Source organism: Coregonus lavaretus (genome assembly GCF_964263955.1).
Source record: "Coregonus lavaretus genome assembly, chromosome: 2".
NCBI lineage: Eukaryota > Metazoa > Chordata > Actinopteri > Salmoniformes > Salmonidae > Coregonus > Coregonus lavaretus.
The window spans coordinates 80,147,128-80,161,571 of record NC_139989.1 but is presented as its reverse complement, the minus strand read 5'-3'; the positions used below and the strand labels follow the sequence as shown (position 1 = coordinate 80,161,571).

Below are 14,444 nucleotides of genomic sequence, written 5' to 3'. Positions count from 1 at the left end.
AGTTTCAACATATCTCTAACTTTTAAGTATACAGTGGGGTCCCAAATTATTAAATTAAATGATTTTATACTAATACAATTGCTCAGAGAAAGAGATTTTGCTTAACAAGTAATACTTTTTTTCTCAAAAAGGTAGGGGTCAAAATTGGCTCTCCCTTTCAATACCTCCCTTGCAAGGATAACGGCACTGAGCCTTTTTCTAAAATGTTTTCTGAGTTGGAGTGATATTAGACCATTCCTCCATACAGAATCCTTCCAAATGGCCAACTACAGGAAGGTAAAGGTACAACTAAACACACAATAAAGAAACAAATCTCCCTAACTGACTGGAGGCTTGAATCTTAGTCATTTACCCACCGGCCTCTTACTACTAACTATCCCAATGTATACATTCTACCAACATCATACATAAATAATCCCTGGTAGGATCCTTACTACTATCCCAATGTATACATTCTACCAACATCATACATCAATAATCCCTGGTAGGATCCTTACTACTATCCCAATGTATACATTCTACCAACATCATAAATAAATAATCCCTGGTAGGATCCTTACTACTATCCCAATGTATACATTCTACCAACATCATACATAAATAATCCCTGGTAGGATCCTTACTACTATCCCAATGTATACATTCTACCAACATCATACATAAATAATCCCTGGTAGGATCCTTACTACTATCCCAATGTATACATTCTACCAACATCATACATAAATAATCCCTGGTAGGATCCTTACAACCATCCCAATGTATACTTCTACCAACATCATACATAAATAATCCCTGTTAGGATCCTTACTACTATCCCAATGTATACATTCTACCAACATCATACATCAATAATCCCTGGTAGGAGCCTTACTACTATCCCAATGTATACATTCTACCAACATCATACATCAATAATCCCTGGTAGGATCCTTACTACTGTCCCAATGTATACATTCTACCAACATCATACATAAATAATCCCTGGTAGGATCCTTACTACCATCCCAATGTATACATTCTACCAACATCATACATAAATAATCCCTGGTAGGATCCTTACTACTATCCCAATGTATACATTCTACCAACATCATACATCAATAATCCCTGGTAGGATCCTTACTACCATCCCAATGTATACATTCTACCAACATCATACATAAATAATCCCTGGTAGGATCCTTACTACTATCCCAATGTATACATTCTACCAACATCATACATAAATAATCCCTGGTAGGATCCTTACTACCATCCCAATGTATACATTCTACCAACATCATACATAAATAATCCCTGGTAGGATCCTTACTACTATCCCAATGTATACATTCTACCAACATCATACATAAATAATCCCTGGTAGGATCCTTACTACTATCCCAATGTATACATTCTACCAACATCATACATAAATAATCCCTGGTAGGATTCTTACTACTATCCCAATGTATACATTCTACCAACATCATACATAAATAATCCCTGGTAGGATCCTTACTACTATCTCAATGTATACATTCTACCAACATCATACATAAATAATCCCTGGTAGGATCCTTACTACCATCCCAATGTATACATTCTACCAACATCATACATAAATAATCCCTGGTAGGATCCTTACTACTATCCCAATGTATACATTCTACCAACATCATATATAAATAATCCCTGGTAGGATCCTTACTACTATCCCAATGTATACATTCTACCAACATCATACATAAATAATCCCTGGTAGGATCCTTACTACTATCCCAATGTATACATTCTACCAACATCATACATCAATAATCCCTGGTAGGATCCTTACTACTATCCCAATCTATACATTCTACCAACATCATACATAAATAATCCCTGGTAGGATCCTTACTACTATCCCAATGTATACATTCTACCAACATCATACATAAATAATCCCTGGTAGGATCCTTACTACTATCCCAATGTATACATTCTACCAACATCATACATAAATAATCCCTGGTAGGATCCTTACTACTATCCCAATGTATACATTCTACCAACATCATACATCAATAATCCCTGGTAGGATCCTTACTACTATCCCAATGTATACATTCTACCAACATCATACATAAATAATCCCTGGTAGGATCCATACTACTATCCCAATGTATACATTCTACCAACATCATACATAAATAATCCCTGGTAGGATCCTTACTACTATCCCAATGTATACATTCTACCAACATCATACATAAATAATCCCTGGTAGGATCCTTACTACTATCCCAATGTATACATTCTACCAACATCATACATCAATAATCCCTGGTAGGATCCTTACTACTATCCCAATGTATACATTCTACCAACATCATACATCAATAATCCCTGGTAGGATCCTTACTACTATCCCAATGTATACATTCTACCAACATCATACATCAATAATCCCTGGTAGGATCCTTACTTTGCAGCCTGAATAAATAAATAAATAAATGATTGCCTTGGCAACGTCTATTTGGGGATCCCAATAAAAAACTAAATACTAAACATGACCACAATAATGTCAGCTGAAGTTGTTGTAAGATGCCCATCATACACTGGTGGCAGGTAGCCTAGCGGATAAGGGTGTTGGACCAGTAACCAAAAGGTTGCTGGTTCGAAACCCTGAGCTGACTAGGTAAAAAAACTGTAGATGTGCCCTTGAGTATCTTTGGATAAGAGCGTATGTTAAATGACGAAAATGTAAATACTATTATTTAAAATGGTCAAGGGCTTTATGAATGTATTTTAATGCCTATCATCTGCCATGTAAAGTGTTACCATGCAATTTCTGTGAAAAAAGCCTGAAATGGTAGAAGGTCAAAGATCATGAGTATTTGATGTCTGTGTCTCTCTCAGTCTCTGTCTGTCTCTAACCCCAGTAGTCAGTAAAGAAAACAGTTAGCTACACCTCATGGTTAATGGTTTATCCTCATGGTGTGTAGAAAGCATACCTATATAAAAATATATTTGTTCTTGTCCAGCCATTAAATATTTTTAGATGACAGATCAGGATATCCTATAAACTCTAAACTGGAGAGAGGACAGAGCAGGATATCCTATAAACTCTAAACTGGAGAGAAGACAGAGCAGGATATCCTATAAACTCTAAACTGGAGAGAGAACAGAGCAGGATATCCTATAAACTCTAAACTGGAGAGAGGACAGAGCAGGATATCCTATAAACTCTAAACTGGAGAGAGGACAGAGCAGGATATCCTATAAACTCTAAACTGGAGAGAGGACAGAGCAGGATATCCTGTAAACTCTAGTAAGTATATGTTTAATCAAGGAAGTGTGTGTCTCCAAAATGGTGTGTGAGTCTTTTTATCACACTGTAATTCTGGAAGTTGGAACACACTCCTAAAATGAGTGTCTCTGAGGAGAGAGAGGAGGGGGGCACTGCCAACCCCCAGACCCAGAGAGCAGTCTCCAGTACCCAGCTGTCTGTCTATGACTGGTCCATGTACAATCCTCTCAATGTTATCAGTGGACCAATGCCCTTTGACCCAAAGTAAGATTACTGCCATACATTATAGATTATAAAAGGGGAACTCCTCAAAGATTTGTGGAGAATGTGAGAGGTAGTCTGGTAGGGAGGTTGGGAGTTCAACGTTATATCAATCATTTATTTATAAAGCTCTTTTACATCAGCAGTTCCATGTGGGGAGAAATAGAGGGAAATGTCTGACATGATGAATGATGCAGGGTGATTTCTGATACTACTGATCATCATTACTGTATGAAATACTATGGGGTTTAATAATGATCCAGGGTGATTTCTGATACTACTGATCATCATTACTGTATGAAATACTATGGGGTTTAATAATGATCCAGGGTGATTTCTGATACTACTGATCATCATTACTGTATGAAATACTATGGGGTTTAATAATGATCCAGGGTGATTTCTGATACTACTGATCATCATTACTGTATGAAATACTATGGGGTTTAATAATGATCCAGGGTGATTTCTGATACTACTGATCAACATTACTGTATGAAATACTTTGGGGTTTAATAATGATCCAGGGTGATTTATGATACTACTGATCATCATTACTGTATGAAATACTATGGGATTTAATAATGATCCAGGGTGATTTCTGATACTACTGATCATCATTACTGTATGAAATACTATGGGGTTTAATAATGATCCAGGGTGATTTCTCATACTAATGATCATCATTACTGTATGAAATACTATGGGGTTTAATAATGATCCAGGGTGATTTCTGATTCTACTGATCATCATTACTGTATGAAATACTATGGGGTTTAATAATGATCCAGGGTGATTTCTGATACTACTGATCATCATTACTGTATGAAATACTATGGGGTTTAATAATGATCCAGGGTGATTTCTCATACTACTGATCATCATTACTGTATGAAATACTATGGGGTTTAATAATGATCCAGGGTGATTTCTCATACTACTGATCATCATTACTGTATGAAATACTATGGGGTTTAATAATGATCCAGGGTGATTTCTGATTCTACTGATCATCATTACTGTATGAAATACTATGGGGTTTAATAATGATCCAGGGTGATTTCTGATACTACTGATCATCATTACTGTATGAAATACTATGGGGATTAATAATGATCCAGGGTGATTTCTCATACTACTGATCATCATTACTGTATGAAATACTATGGGGTTTAATAATGATCCAGGGTGATTTCTCATACTACTGATCATCATTACTGTATGAAATACTATGGGGTTTAATAATGATCCAGGGTGATTTCTGATACTACTGATCATCATTACTGTATGAAATACTATGGGGTTTAATAATGATCCAGGGTGATTTCTCATACTACTGATCATCATTACTGTATGAAATACTATGGGGTTTAATAATGATGCAGGGTGATTTCTCATACTACTGATCAACATTACTGTATGAAATACTATGGGGTTTAATAATGATCCAGGGTGATTTCTCATACTACTGATCATCATTACTGTATGAAATACTATGGGGTTTAATAATGATCCAGGGTGATTTCTCATACTACTGATCAACATTACTGTATGAAATACTATGGGGTTTAATAATGATCCAGGGTGATTTCTGATACTACTGATCATCATTACTGTATGAAATACTATGGGGTTTAATAATGATCCAGGGTGATTTCTGATACTACTGATCATCATTACTGTATGAAATACTATGGGGTTTAATAATGATCCAGGGTGATTTCTGATAATACTGATCAACATTACTGTATGAAATACTATGGGGTTTAATAATGATCCAGGGTGATTTCTGATACTACTGATCATCATTACTGTATGAAATACTATGGGGTTTAATAATGATCCAGGGTGATTTCTGATACTACTGATCAACATTACTGTATGAAATACTATGGGGTTTAATAATGATCCAGGGTGCTTTCTGATACTACTGATCATCTTACTGTATGAAATACTATGGGGTTTAATAATGATCCAGGGTGATTTCTGATACTACTGATCATCATTACTGTATGAAATACTATGGGGTTTAATAATGATGCAGGGTGATTTCTGATACTACTGATCAACATTACTGTATGAAATACTATGGGGTTTAATAATGATCCAGGGTGATTTCTAATACTACTGATCATCATTACTGTATGAAATACTATGGGGTTTAATAATGATCCAGGGTGATTTCTGATACTACTGATCAACATTACTGTATGAAATACTATGGGGTTTAATAATGATCCAGGGTGATTTCTGATACTACTGATCAACATTGCTGTATGAAATACTATGGGGTTTAATAATGATCCAGGGTGATTTCTCATACTACTGATCATCATTACTGTATGAAATACTATGGGGTTTAATAATGATCCAGGGTGATTTCTAATACTACTGATCATCATTACTGTATGAAATACTATGGGGTTTAATAATGATCCAGGGTGATTTCTCATACTACTGATCATCATTACTGTATGAAATACTATGGGGTTTAATAATGATCCAGGGTGATTTCTGATACTACTGATCAACAATACTGTATGAAATACTATGGGGTTTAATAATGATCCAGGGTGATTTCTAATACTACTGATCATCATTACTGTATGAAATACTATGGGGTTTAATAATGATCCAGGGTGATTTCTGATACTACTGATCAACATTACTGTATGAAATATTATTTATTTCTTTAAAAAACTGCATTGTTGGTTAAGGGCTTGTAAGTAAGCATTTCACTGTAATGTCTACACCTGTTGTATTCAGCGCATGTGGCAAATAAAATTTGATTTGATTTGAAAATATTACGGGGCAAAAATACCCAGCTGTCAGAGACTCCAACCAGACCCAGAGAGTAGAGTCTCCAGTACTCAGCTGTCAGAGACTCCAACCAGACCCAGAGAGTAGAGTCTCCAGTACCCAGCTGTCAGAGACTCCAACCAGACCCAGAGAGTAGAGTCTCCAGTACCCAGCTGTCAGAGACTCCAACCAGACCCAGAGAGTAGAGTCTCCAGTACCCAGCTGTCAGAGACTCCAACCAGACCCAGAAAGTAGAGTCTCCAGTACCCAGCTGTCAGAGACTCCAACCAGACCCAGAGAGTAGAGTCTCCAGTACCCAGCTGTCAGAGACTCCAACCAGACCCAGAGAGTAGAGTCTCCAGTTTCCCAGCTGTCAGAGACTCCAACCAGACCCAGAGAGTAGAGTCTCCAGTTCCCAGCTGTCAGAGACTCCAACCAGACCCAGAGAGTAGAGCCTCCAGTACCCAGCTGTCAGAGACTCCAACCAGACCCAGAGAGTAGAGCCTCCAGTACCCAGCTGTCAGAGACTCCAACCAGACCCAGAGAGTAGAGTCTCCAGTACCCAGCTGTCAGAGACTCCAACCAGACCCAGAGAGTAGAGTCTCCAGTACCCAGCTGTCAGAGACTCCAACCAGACCCAGAGAGTAGAGTCTCCAGTACCCAGCTGTCAGAGACTCCAACCAGACCCAGAGAGTAGAGTCTCCAGTTTCCCAGCTGTCTCTATGAAGAATGACTGGTCCATGGACAATCTCCACATTTTATCAGCAGAAGTACGCCATTTGATCAAAGGTAATATGAGAGAGACAGCACTTTCAACAGTACCTTTTATTGTTCAGAGGGTTTTGAGTTCACTTCCTGGGTCGGCGAGAAAGGGACAGAACTATATATCAGTACCTGTTGCTTACTCTGCTCTGTTAAAAAGTTCATTATGACATCACATTCATTGAGAAATAGCAGTGAACAATCTCAATGTCCTTATGTTTTTATAATGTTCCTTCAGCTCTCTGCCAGAGGATCAGTCCAGGTGTGCAGTGTGTCAGCAGGTGCTGAGGGATCCAGTCTCTATCACCTGTGGACACGGGTTCTGCAGACAGTGCATCACCAGATACTGGGAGAAACCTGCTCCTTCAGAAGACTATTACTGTCCTCAGTGTAGAAAGAGATCCAGAACACGTCCTGTACTACAGCACCTGAGGGAACCCAGTGATGCAAACCCTCAACCATATTTGTTGATATGACATGGCAGGTGGAGAGGGATCCCCATATGTAACTCTGTGGGGACACCACTAGGTGGAGTCAGAGTGCCACTGTCACACCACAATTTATTCTCACCACAACTACGAGTTATTGTTTAAATGGAATGGAATAGTCCCAAAGGTGCAAAGATCAGTGGAAATCAAGTTAATCTAAAATACAGTAACTAACATTATGAATCCTTTACCCAAGTCTAGTATGAAGCTATGATTTCAGGATGTTCAGAACATTCCATTTTCAGACAGAAAGGTAGAACTGACCTGAAACAGGATACTGGGCCTCATAGTAGGAGTGTTGATCTAGGATCTGTCCATATAATCTTATTCATTATGATCTAAAAGGCTAAACTGATCCCAGATCAGTACTCCTACTCTGAGATGATTTGTGGATACGGCCCCTGACCTGAAACAGGAAACGTTTCTCTTCATTTAAGCTTTTGGGTTAAAATTCTAAATCCCTGTAGCTCATCAACATGGGCTCCTACTGTAACTATGGCAACCAGGACCAGATATACTGAATTACTGTGTTGATGTGTCTCTACAGCTGAACAACTCTTTCCATAATGGACCAGATATACTGAATTACTGTGTTGATGTGTCTATACAGCTGAACAACTCTTTCCATAATGGAGGACCAGATATACTGAATTACTGTGTTGATGTGTCTCTACAGCTGAACAACTCTTTCCATGATGGAGGACCAGATATACTGAATTACTGTGTTGATGTGTCTATACAGCTGAACAACTCCTTCCATAATGGAGGACCAGATATACTGAATTACTGTGTTGTTGTGTCTATACAGCTGAACAACTCTTTCCATAATGGAGGACCAGATATACTGAATTACTGTGTTGTTGTGTCTATACAGCTGAACAACTCTTTCCATAATGGAGGACCAGATATACTGAATTACTGTGTTGATGTGTCTCTACAGCTGAACAACTCTTTCCATAATGGAGGACCAGATATACTGAATTACTGTGTTGTTGTGTCTATACAGCTGAACAACTCTTTCCATAATGGAGGACCAGATATACTGAATTACTGTGTTGATGTGTCTCTACAGCTGAACAACTCTTTCCATAATGGAGGACCAGATATACTGAATTACTGTGTTGATGTGTCTATACAGCTGAACAACTCTTTCCATGGTGGAGGACCAGATATACTGAATTACTGTGTTGATGTGTCTATACAGCTGAACAACTCTTTCCATAATGGAGGACCAGATATACTGAATTACTGTGTTGTTTTCTACAGCTGAACAACTCTTTCCATAATGGAGGACCAGATATACTGAATTACTGTGTTGTTGGGTCTCTACAGCTGAACAACTCTTTCCATGATGGAGGACCAGATATACTGAATTACTGTGTTGATGTGTCTATACAGCTGAACAACTCTTTCCATAATGGAGGACCAGATATACTGAATTGCTGTGTTGATGTGTCTCTACAGCTGATCAACTCTTTCCATAATGGAGGACCAGATATACTGAATTACTGTGTTGATGTGTCTCTACAGCTGAACAACTCTTTCCATAATGGAGGACCAGATATACTGAATTACTGTGTTGATGTGTCTCTACAGCTGATCAACTCTTTCCATAATGGAGGACCAGATATACTGAATTACTGTGTTGATGTGTCTCTACAGCTGAACAACTCTTTCCATAATGGCCTTGTCATTGAACAAGCCCAGAAGGCCAAAGCCTCTTCTGCACACAACATGATGGACAATATCTTTAAACAATATCTTCAATTAAAACCCTTCATTAAAACCCACTAAATATAATTTTAGTGAATCCCTTGTCCTTCCAGGTGTTAGACTATTATCAGTGAGTCAGGTGTTCTCTGAACCTGGTCCTGGAGAGCCACTGGGTGTGAGCTCTGTGGGCTACGGAGTGAAGCTACACAAAAGAGACTGTTGACTGAAAGTCATCTGACCTTGGCAAAGGACATTGAAATCAGTGTGTCCATGGAACTAGCTGCTAAAGAGGCTCACCAGTTGAGTTCATCAGGAACTTAGTGGGTTCATCTAACAATCCTAATCATCAGCTGATACATTGTAATCTCATACACAGGGTAAACCTTCCACCTAGAAAACATAATATAATAGAAGTCACAACCGCTCCTCTGTGTGATCTATGTAATCAAGGTGCCTTGGGCTCCTTTAATCATATGTACTGGGAGTGACCAGGGGACATGTTTTGGAAAGAGGTATCCTCATACCTTGTTCCCCCAGACTGTTATTACTGAATGATAATTCACCACTGTCATTACAGCAAAGACGTATAATGTTGTCAGGTTGGACAGCAGCTAAAAAGATGTTGGAACTAAGATGGCAACCACCACACCTCATTGGATCAGCACTTTTATAGATATCATTTATTTAGAACTATCCACTGCTAGGATCCATGGGGCCAAATAACAATTGCAGCTGAAACATAAAATAAGTCCTGTAGTAGGTTTTACCCAACAGATTGACCGTTAATTATCCTTTTTGTGCAAATGTGTAGCTTGATTTAGTATTTCATTTAATGGAGATCAGGTTGGGTGTGTGGGGTGGTCCCAGGAGGGGTTGGAGGGTGAGTTGGGGTGGTCCCAGGAGGGGTTGGAGGGTGGGTTGGGGTGGTCCCAGGAGGGGTTGGAGGGTGGGTTGGGGTGGTCCCAGGAGGGGTTGGAGGGTGGGTTGATGCAGCTGAGGTGGGTGATTGTATATTTGGTTTATTATAATTGTATTTATCTGCAATAACTAGTTTCCATAATATGCTGATATATATTTTAACAGTATTGTGTCTCTAGCTGTATAACCATTCCTGCTGCTATTTGTTCTGATATATATTTTAACAGTATTGTGTCTCTAGCTGTATAACCATTCCTGCTGCTATTTGTTCTTGTCTGTGTTCCTTTAAAATAAATAAAAAGTTGATCACAAAAAAAGGAAAAGTGCACAGAGTTTCAACTGAAAATCAGAGACAGGGAAATCAAGTCACATGTCGCAAGGTGGGACATCAAGTATCTACATGCTGGTTTAAGAACATGGATTGTCCAGAGACATTCCAACAAATGAAAAAGAGATGTTCACACTGTTGAGCAGGAAATGAGGTGAGTGACTCATCAGACCAGGAGAACACTGAGGTGAGTGACTCATCAGACCAGGAGAACACTGAGGTGAGTGAGTCATCAGACCAAGAGAACACTGAGGTGAGTGAGTCATCAGACCAAGAGAACACTGAGGTGAGTGACTCATCAGACCAAGAGAACACTGAGGTGAGTGACTCATCAGACCAGGAGAACACTGAGGTGAGTGACTCATCAGACCAGGAGAACACTGAGGTGAGTGACTCATCAGACCAGGAAAACACTGAGGTGAGTGACTCATCAGACCAGGAGAACACTGAGGTGAGTGACTCATCAGACCAGGAGAACACTGAGGTGAGTGACTCATCAGACCAGGAGAACACTGAGGTGAGTGACTCATTAGACCAGGAGAGAACACTGAGGTGAGTGAGTCATCAGACCAGGAAGTCACACTGAAAATCCTGACTGTTGCAGGGGGGGCCGCACGGCTACTATGTCTCCCTTGCTAGAGGGACAGCTGGTGAGTATGGAGATTGACACAGGGACAGCTGGTGCGTATGGAGATTAACACAGGGCCAGCTGGTGAGTATGGAGATTGACACAGGGCCAGCTGGTGCGTATGGAGATTGACACAGGGCCAGCTGGTGAGTATGGAGATTGACACAGGGCCAGCTGGTGAGTATGGAGATTGACACAGGGACAGCTGGTGCGTATGGAGATTGACACAGGGCCAGCTGGTGCGTATGGAGATTGTACCTTAGGCTATCAGACCAAAAGTCAAGGCTGACTTGGACACTTTAGTCAGTACAAAGTACTGGAGCTGGTCAGCGTGAGTCTCTATGGTGTGGAAGCAGTCTTGTCCCATATCATGCCTTCTGGTGAAGAAAAGGCTTTCACACCAAGGACATTGAACGAAGCAGAAAGTAACTAATGCACAGATAGAATGAGAAGCCCTTGGTCACCCTTCTTACAAATCATTGTTCGCTGACGAGCATCTTTGGACCTCATACTAGGATTTTGTCACTTGCTGCCAGCAGAATGTAAAGGCAGGCTTTGTTGTCAGCACACACCTACGACATCAAGTACCGCAAGTCAGAACTGCACTGCAATGCAGATCAGTGGAGGCTGCTGAGGGGAGGATGGCTCATAATAATGTCTGGAATGGAGCAAATAGAATGGCATCAAACACGGAAACCATTGAAACCATGTGTTTGATGTATTTGATACCATTCCACCTATTCCGCTCCAGTCATTACCACGAGCCCATCCTCCCCAATTAAGGTGCCACCAAACCCCTGTGATGGAGACGGACTCCAGGTTACCACTACCTGTGGTCAAGACAGAGTCAGATGGACTCCAGGTTACCACTACCTGTGGTCAAGACAGAGTCAGATGGACTCCAGGTTACCACTACCTGTGGTCAAGACAGAGTCAGATGGACTCCAGGTTACCACTACCTGTGGTCAAGACAGAGTCAGATGGACTCCAGGTTACCACTACCTGTGGTCAAGACAGAGTCAGATGGACTCCAGGTTACCACTACCTGTGGTCAAGACAGAGTCAGATGGACTCCAGGTTACCACTACCTGTGGTCAAGACAGAGTCAGATGGACTCCAGGTTACCACTACCTGTGGTCAAGACAGAGTCAGATGGACTCCAGGTTACCACTACCTGTGGTCAAGACAGAGTCAGATGGACTCCAGGTTACCACTACCTGTGGTCAAGACAGAGTCAGATGGACTCCAGGTTACCACTACCTGTGGTCAAGACAGAGTCAGATGGACTCCAGGTTACCACTACCTGTGATCAAGACAGAGTCAGATGGACTCCAGGTTACCACTACCTGTGGTCAAGACAGAGTCAGATGGACTCCAGGTTACCACTACCTGTGATCAAGACAGAGTCAGATGGACTCCAGGCTACCACTACCTGTGGTCAAGACAGAGTCAGATGGACTCCAGGTTACCACTACCTGTTGTCAAGACAGAGTCAGATGGACTCCAGGTTACCACTACCTGTGGTCAAGACAGAGTCAGATGGACTCCAGGTGACCACTTCCTGTGGTCAAGACAGAGTCAGATGGACTCCAGGTTACCACTTCCTGTGGTCAAGACAGAGTCAGATGGACCCCAGGTTACCACTACCTGTGGTCAAGACAGAGTCAGATGGACTCCAGGTTACCACTACCTGTGGTCAAGACAGAGTCAGATGGACTCCAGGTTACCACTACCTGTGGTCAAGACAGAGTCAGATGGACTCCAGGTTACCACTACCTGTGGTCAAGACAGAGTCAGATGGACTCCAGGTTACCACTACCTGTGATCAAGACAGAGTCAGATGGACTCCAGGTTACCACTACCTGTGGTCAAGACAGAGTCAGATGGACTCCAGGTTACCACTACCTGTGGTCAAGACAGAGTCAGATGGACTCCAGGTTACCACTACCTGTGGTCAAGACAGAGTCAGATGGACTCCAGGTGACCACTTCCTGTGGTCAAGACAGAGTCAGATGGACTCCAGGTTACCACTTCCTGTGGTCAAGACAGAGTCAGATGGACTCCAGGTTACCACTACCTGTGGTCAAGACAGAGTCAGATGGACTCCAGGTTACCACTACCTGTGGTCAAGACAGAGTCAGATGGACTCCAGGTTACCACTACCTGTGATCAAGACAGAGTCAGATGGACTCCAGGTTACCACTACCTGTGGTCAAGACAGAGTCAGATGGACTCCAGGTTACCACTACCTGTGGTCAAGACAGAGTCAGATGGACTCCAGGTTACCACTACCTGTGGTCAAGACAGAGTCAGATGGACTCCAGGTTACCACTACCTGTGGTCAAGACAGAGTCAGATGGACTCCAGGTTACCACTACCTGTGGTCAAGACAGAGTCAGATGGACTCCAGGTTACCACTACCTGTGGTCAAGACAGAGTCAGATGGACTCCAGGTTACCACTACCTGTGATCAAGACAGAGTCAGATGGACTCCAGGTTACCACTACCTGTGGTCAAGACAGAGTCAGATGGACTCCAGGTTTTTATTTTTTATTTTTATTTTTTTTCACCTTTATTTAACCAGGTAAGCCAGTTGAGAACAGGTTCTCATTTACAACTGCGACCTGGCCAAGATAAAGCAAAGCAGTGCAATAAAAACAACACAGAGTTACATATGGGGTAAAAAACATAAAGTCAAAAATACAACAGAAAATATATATACAGTGTGTGCAAATGTAGCAAGTTATGGAGGTAAGGCAATAAATAGGCTATAGTGCAGAATAATTACAATAGTATTAACACTGGAATGCTAGATGTGCAAGAGATTATGTGCAAACAGAGATACTGGGGTGCAAAAGAGCAAAATAAATAACAATATAGGGATGAGGTAGTTGGGTGGGCTAATTTCAGATGGGCTGTGTACAGGTGCAGTGATCGGTAAGGTGCTCTGACAACTGATGCTTAAAGTTATTGAGGGAGATAAGAGTCTCCAGCTTCAGAGATTTTTGCAATTCGTTCCAGTCATTGGCAGCAGAGAACTGGAAGGAATGGCGGCCAAAGGAGGTGTTGGCTTTGGGAATGACCAGTGACATATACCTGCTGGAGCGCAGACTACGGGTGGGTGCTGCTATGGTGACCAATGAGCTAAGATAAGGCGGGGATTTGCCTAGCAGTGATTTATAGATGGCCTGGAGACAGTGGGTTTGACGACAAACATGTAGTGAGGACCAGCCAACAAGAGCGTACAGGTCACAGTGGTGGGTAGTGTATGGG

At 41.2% G+C, this 14,444-nt stretch overlaps 1 protein-coding gene across 1 annotated transcript in view; it reads right to left on the bottom strand.

Moving 5' to 3' along the window:
• Window positions 1-14,444, bottom strand: part of LOC311140758 (NACHT, LRR and PYD domains-containing protein 3-like) — a gene marked incomplete at its 5' end in the record, with an annotated part of 241,072 nt that overhangs the window by 168,361 nt on the left and 58,267 nt on the right. The window lies entirely within an intron of this gene.